General features: G+C 30.9%; 1 pseudogene; it reads right to left on the reverse strand.

Moving 5' to 3' along the window:
• Positions 1-2,982: 2,982 nt before the first annotated feature.
• Positions 2,983-5,871, reverse strand: LOC105789492 (60S ribosomal protein L44-like; annotated as a pseudogene).
• Positions 5,872-6,658: the final 787 nt, after the last annotated feature.

The raw sequence follows: 6,658 nt of genomic DNA on the forward strand, positions 1-6,658 counted from the left end.
ATATAAATAATTTTGTGACTATGACTCAAGTGGACAACTTTGAATGAACAGATAAATAAATAGTGAAATTATAGATAATGTTACATATAATCATGTTACATACATTAAGGATGTGGAATGGAGAGGAGGAGGAGGAAAATATATGATTATTCAACTAGCATGAGTTTTCATTAAAATGGCTAATTTGCATGTTTTAGGTTCGTGGACTAAATTGAATGAAAGTAATATTTTAAGGGTAAATTTGTAAAATGTCAAAAGTGACCTAATTGCATGAAATGAATTGTTTTATTATTTAAATTAATAAATTGAATGAAATATTAATTTAGATCAAGATTAGGTGGAAATTTGAGGAAAATAGAAAATTTCTAAAATGTCATTGAATTCTAGTATTTTTGCAATTTAGCCTGGTAAGTTCGTGTAACTTGAATTATATTCTTAAATACCTGAAATGTTTGTTATTGATGTGAACATGATTTGAATGTTCATTGTATGAAAATTGATGAAATGTCCCTGAATTCTAGTATTTTTGCAATTTAGCCTGGTAAGTTCGTGTAACTTGAATTATATTCTTAAATGCCTGAAATGTTTGTTATTGATGTGAATATGATTTGAATATTCATTATATGAAAATTGATGAAATATTGATATATTTGATAAAAAGGGGAAGAAATCCCGGTTGAATGGAAGGAAAATTCGATGGATCCCTGAAAAGGAATTGAAGGTAAAAAGGATCTAGTCCGGACGGGTGATCCTATCCTGATATAGCCCTCCCGAAGAATATGTGGAAAATGGATTTAGCCCGGACGGGTAATCTGAATTAGGGTCTGAATTTAGCCTGGACTGGTAATTCAGATCCAAGCTCATTAGAGTAATTGTCATTGCAGGGGATTTAGCTTGGACCGTAACCCGACAATACTCTATGAGTTTATATTACTGTGATTTAGCCTGACCGTAATCCTCATTGTAAGGATAAGGTTCGCGGGAGTGTGCTCTCTGAAATGGAAATGTGCGCACATGAATATGAATTGACGGACCCGGATTTGTACACTTAGGTGTACCCCTGAAAATCCATCGAAATTTCGAGAAAGTCAACGGGATAAATATGGAAAAATAATAAGGAAATGGAAATCATGGTATTGATGAGCTCATCAATCTTGGTATATATATTATTGATACCTGGAAATTATTGAACTAACTTGAATGTCGAGTTTATGCATGTTAGGGGTATAATGCATTGAATGGCATGTATAAGTTAAATTGGTCAACGTTAGCTCATTAATGTTTTGATTTTGATCGATTTTAAATATGAATGTTTGATGAAATGAAATGTCTGTAAATTAATTTGTAAACTCCGGTAATGCTCTATAATCCTATTCTGGCAATAGATACGGGTTAGGGGTGTTACAATATAATTTCAATACACATTAGTGAAAAGACATTTGAAATAACAGGAGTGAAAATAATTTTTGTAACTATTGTTAATATTCTCGTCATAAGCAAATTAATTATCGTAACTATTTTTCTTGTTAGAAATTTAATTTCAAAGTAAAAATTATGTCACCGTAGAAAAAATTATTATGACAATTTATGTTCATCAGAATTGCTTACGATTTTAGTGTAAAAAATTTGGTCACAAAAATTAAATAATTGTAACCATTTAATTTTGCCACAATTGCTTACAATTTTAGTGTCGAAAATTTGATCACAAAAAGGTTGAATATATGTGACCATTTAGTACTGTCACAAGTACTTATAGTTTTAGTGTCAACAATTTGGTCACAAAAGGTTAAATATGTGTGTGACCATTTTTTGTCACAGTTGCTTACAATTTTGGTGGCTAAAATTTGATAAAAAAATAATTGTGATGACTTTGTGACTATTGTCACAAATACAATAACGACAGACGTATTTGCGAGAACAAGTGACAGCTTTATATCTGGTCACTATTAATTACAATACGTTTGGTTCGCTGTATTGGATTAGAGGTGTATTGGATTAGAGGTGTAATGGAATAGAGGTGGAATAGAGGTGTAATGGAATAGAGGTGTAATAGCAAATCAACTGTTTGGTTGAATGTAATGAAATAGAGGCGTAATAGTAATCTTGTGTTTGGTTGAATGGAATAGAGGTGTAATAGCATAATGGAAAAAACTAAAATGACTAGAATACCCTTAGCATAAATTTATTTTGGTAAATGATTATTGTTATTGTTATTTAAATTTTAATAAGATTATTATTATCAATAATAAATAATTTAATCATATTTAAACATAATTATTATTAAATATATTAAATATATTATAATTAAAATATATAATTTAATAAAATTCTTAATAATTAATATTCTTATATGAATTTACTCAAATCATAATATATGATACTATAAAAGATAATTTGAAATGATTAATATTAAATATATTTTAATTAAAATATATGATTTAATAAAATTTAAAATAATTACAACTAATAAATTATCTTATATGAATTTGTATAATTTAAAATAATTATTATTACATATAATTTAATAATAATATATAATTTCATAAAATTATTGATAATAATTTTTCTTATATGAATTTATACAATTTAAAATAATTAATATTAAATATAATTTAATAATGATATATAATTTCATAAAATTCTTAATAATAAAATGTTCTTATATGAATTTACTAAAATCAAAATATAACTTGAGAATTATATTCGCATAAACATAATTAACTTATATTAAGAAAATGTTAGATGAAAATGAAATTCTACATCATAATCCATATGTTATATAGTTTTACAACATCAAAAAGTTTGAACATCGATTTTACTTAATTAAACCAAAAAAGAATAAAACTTTAATGAGAAAAAATTTCAAAAGATCTAACTCGCAAAAAGAAATAAAATATCCAACTGCTTTTACTTAATTAATCGATTGCTTTATGTTGAGATCTTATTTATCTTTCAATTTCCAGAGCTCAAATGGATCAAGAGTGCTGAATTGAATTCCTCGTTCATGAAAAGTATAGCAGAGATTACTGAAGTTACCAAAAACAATTAAATTAAAATACAGTATTTAAAACAAATGGCGACAATAGATCAAACGATGCCATTACCTATTAAGTGCTTAAAGAACACCATATCCCTCAGAAAACAATACATTAGAAAAACTAGAATTCCATACTATCTTAAAAAGTTCCCAACAACATGACATGACATGAAATGAATAAACACCATTTAGAAAAGAGATGTTCCCTTCCCCTTCTTGTCGCCACCAATTTCAAAATGATTGCACCTCTGCAACAACACAAGACATAAACACCAACACATTAGCTCATCAAGCAAACACATTGGTCAACAAAGGGTTTTTCTCAATGCACAAACCTTGATTGGATGTTTGGGATACATGCTTGCAACCCGGCATTGCGACCTCAAAGACAATCTTCTTGGTGGTCTTGGCCTATTCAAACCATACAATGCCATTAATATTATATAACATGCTAGGAGTCTTGAGAAATAGCAATGATTAGAATGACAAAATGAGTTAACACTCCTTACTAACTAGTACCGTAAGATGCAAGATAAGATATTAGATCCTCTCTGTATCGAGAAATAGCAATAACTAAACATCCTTTACTAACTAGTATCGAAGATTCAAAGATAAGAATTCTAGATATTTTGGTTATATAACTAAACACCAAGCAAGATATAAAAGACAAGTGAAGAGGAATTACCTTCTTGTGGAACACTAGTTTGGTCCGACCACCATAACTTTGATTTTTTAAGCAAATTTCTACCGCATTTTAATGCCAATTTGATGTTCTTAACCAACCGCCATTAAACATTTACAAGAAAAAGAGAGAGTCGGCTGTTAATTAATAATAACCATTAAATAAACATGCAGAGCTTAGTTACGCAATATTTATTGCGTCATTAGGGAATATATTGACCTAAGCAAACCTTGTATTCATCAAGCTAAGGCAGAAGATATCTATGCATTAATTTCAACCCCATAGTGTGGCATTGAAAGGGTTCTAAGCATGTTAATAGACTGATTTGATTATTGATGCAAGAACGAAAATGATAAGAATCAAAGTTGAAAAATGTAGTATAATCCATGAACAAGCAATGAATGTGAATCCCATGTCATGCGAAATGTAATAAGACCATGTTTTTGCATGGGATAAGCAAACCAGATAGCATACATAAACCTTAAGACACAACATTGCAACAAAGGATAATCATCTAGGCCTATTGAATGAGGTTTGATTCTACAAGAATGAACATGGTGCAACTTTACGACAAAAACTTGATTGCGATTTCAAGCTACATATAAAGCAAGCAAAGAAGCGAATTGGGTTCTAATCGACCATAGTGCAAAGGTCATAGTGAACATGTAGAAAGCTTCATAGCTTCCAACTTCATCCGGTTCGAAAATTAACAACCTATTGAAAAAACATGCCTAATATGCCACAAAAGTGAGAACCCTATAGGCCTAGACTAAGGTCATGCAACCGAAAGTGCAATAGAAGAAGTGAAACCTATACTAGATGATAAGATAAAACCGATATACGATTTGTACGAGCAACGGTATAAACAAGTCATCAAGTGAAAGCATTACAAATTGTTCTCTATCAGCAGACATGAAAACTTGCTCTAATGAAAGCATTGTTGCAAACGGTTTAAACACGAAAATAGAATATTCATTGCAACCCCATGGTACAAATATGTTTCAAACAAAACCGAATAGTAAACGGGGAATGATTCGTCTTGCAATGAACATGTAAGGCATATATCGAATCGACGTAAACGACATAATGTATGAATTATGATACAATATAACTAAGGATAAGCAAAACAAATGATAACCAAAGTAACATGAATACAAACAAGCAAAATAGAAGCAATTCATTCAAACTTAAATGGAAATAATTTAGCATATATCATCTATGCTAGTTGATCAAATGGAAATAATTTAGCATGTCAGAGGAGAGGACCTAACATTCTTTAGGGCCTAAGATGAAACTTAAATGATATATGACTATGCATGCCAGAATTTTAACATTATTTCTACTTTTATGTTACTAAAACCTTGTCCTCGAGAATTTTGCTCTTTTGATCGTGTGACTGAAAGCAAATTAGATCATCCCACCTTTAGAAGACAATTCTAACTCAATTTCAAATAATGGAATGAACTAAATCGAAATTTTAAACTAAATAAATTAAAAACACTAATCGGGAAACATAGATAAACATCTGAAGCGTAAAAATTAAAGGAAAGGAGACAAGGTATTCTCACTGGTAGTAGAGGCGCAGGCGGCGGTGCTGGAAGTTCAAATCTGTGAAAGTGATGAAATTTTTGGGTCCTGATAAAATAAAGAGCAAAAACGTATGAGAAGATGGAGCTGAGGGCAAAAATCAGTTTTAAGTTTACCTCTGCAATCAATGGAAGGGAAACGTCGGAGAGGATGAAGCTTGATGAGGCGAAAAAGATTACCTCCTTCCCGCCATCAAGCTTCTCGATCGCGCAAGAAGCGGAAGAATGGTGAAGCCCTTTGGCTGTCAGCGTACCTTTGGCTGGAAGAAGATGAAGGCGAATCGATTTGGCTGGAAGAAGATGTGAAAACGTGAAGGTGAATCGATTTGGCTTGATTTGAGGATATGAAATCGACGGGAAATTTTTGGGGAGAAGAAGGCAGGCTATTTTGGTCTCAAAATTAAAGAACAAAACGGTGAATAGCTATTACAAACTAAAAGTCAGGAATACCTATTACAGCTGCTAAGGGAATAGGCAAGGAATAGCAAAACCTCCGATTTGGTAAACGGTGAACCAAACGGCGTATTGGGTGGGGCCACCGAATCGGGGTGTAATGGATTAGCCATTACACCCAACCAAACATGGTGTTATAGTGACTATTTTTTCTCCACTAAAAATGTTATTTCTTATAGTGTATTTCCATGTTGTCCACATTAGACATTTGACACCACAATAGGTGCTACCAACAGACTGATGAGTGCACATTTGTTCGGCTACCTTCAAACGATGAACATGATGACATTGTCATCTTCCTAAACCCCAGGGAATTGTTATAATAAAAGAAAAGAGAGTTCGTGAGACAACAACCATACATCAAATCAATAGCCTTAAAAACAAAAATTTTCTTCGATATTCCAGAGATGAGAGCTCACTAGGAAATAAGAAATGGAGGCAAATGTTTTCTTCGTATACTATTTCAGGCTAGATGTTTTCTTTAGATATTATTTTAGGGAGTTAGGGTTAATAAAAGTAATTAACTAGGTCACTTACTTTTTACTAATTTTGGTTTAAGTTTTCCTTTAAAATAAAAGAAAATGCCATGTCATTAACCTATGTGGAACCATTAAGTGGCATGGCGGCAGAATCAAAAGATAACTATGGTCAAAAGGTTTAATTGATGTAATTTTGTGGGGGACTTAATTGATTTTTTTACAAAAATTTGTGGGCTTTTCTACCCCTTTAGCATTTTTTTTAGATTTATCTTGATATTTTTATTTTAAAAAAATATATAATAATCACCTAAATGATATCCAATTAATTTTAAATGAAACCCTAATATAATATTAATCTAACACTAACCTCTAATGTTAATCTAATATTTATCTAATATTAGTGTCGACATTAAAAAGAAAA

This window comes from Gossypium raimondii, chromosome 2, assembly GCF_025698545.1.
Source record: "Gossypium raimondii isolate GPD5lz chromosome 2, ASM2569854v1, whole genome shotgun sequence".
In the NCBI taxonomy this organism is placed as follows: Eukaryota; Viridiplantae; Streptophyta; class Magnoliopsida; order Malvales; family Malvaceae; genus Gossypium; species Gossypium raimondii.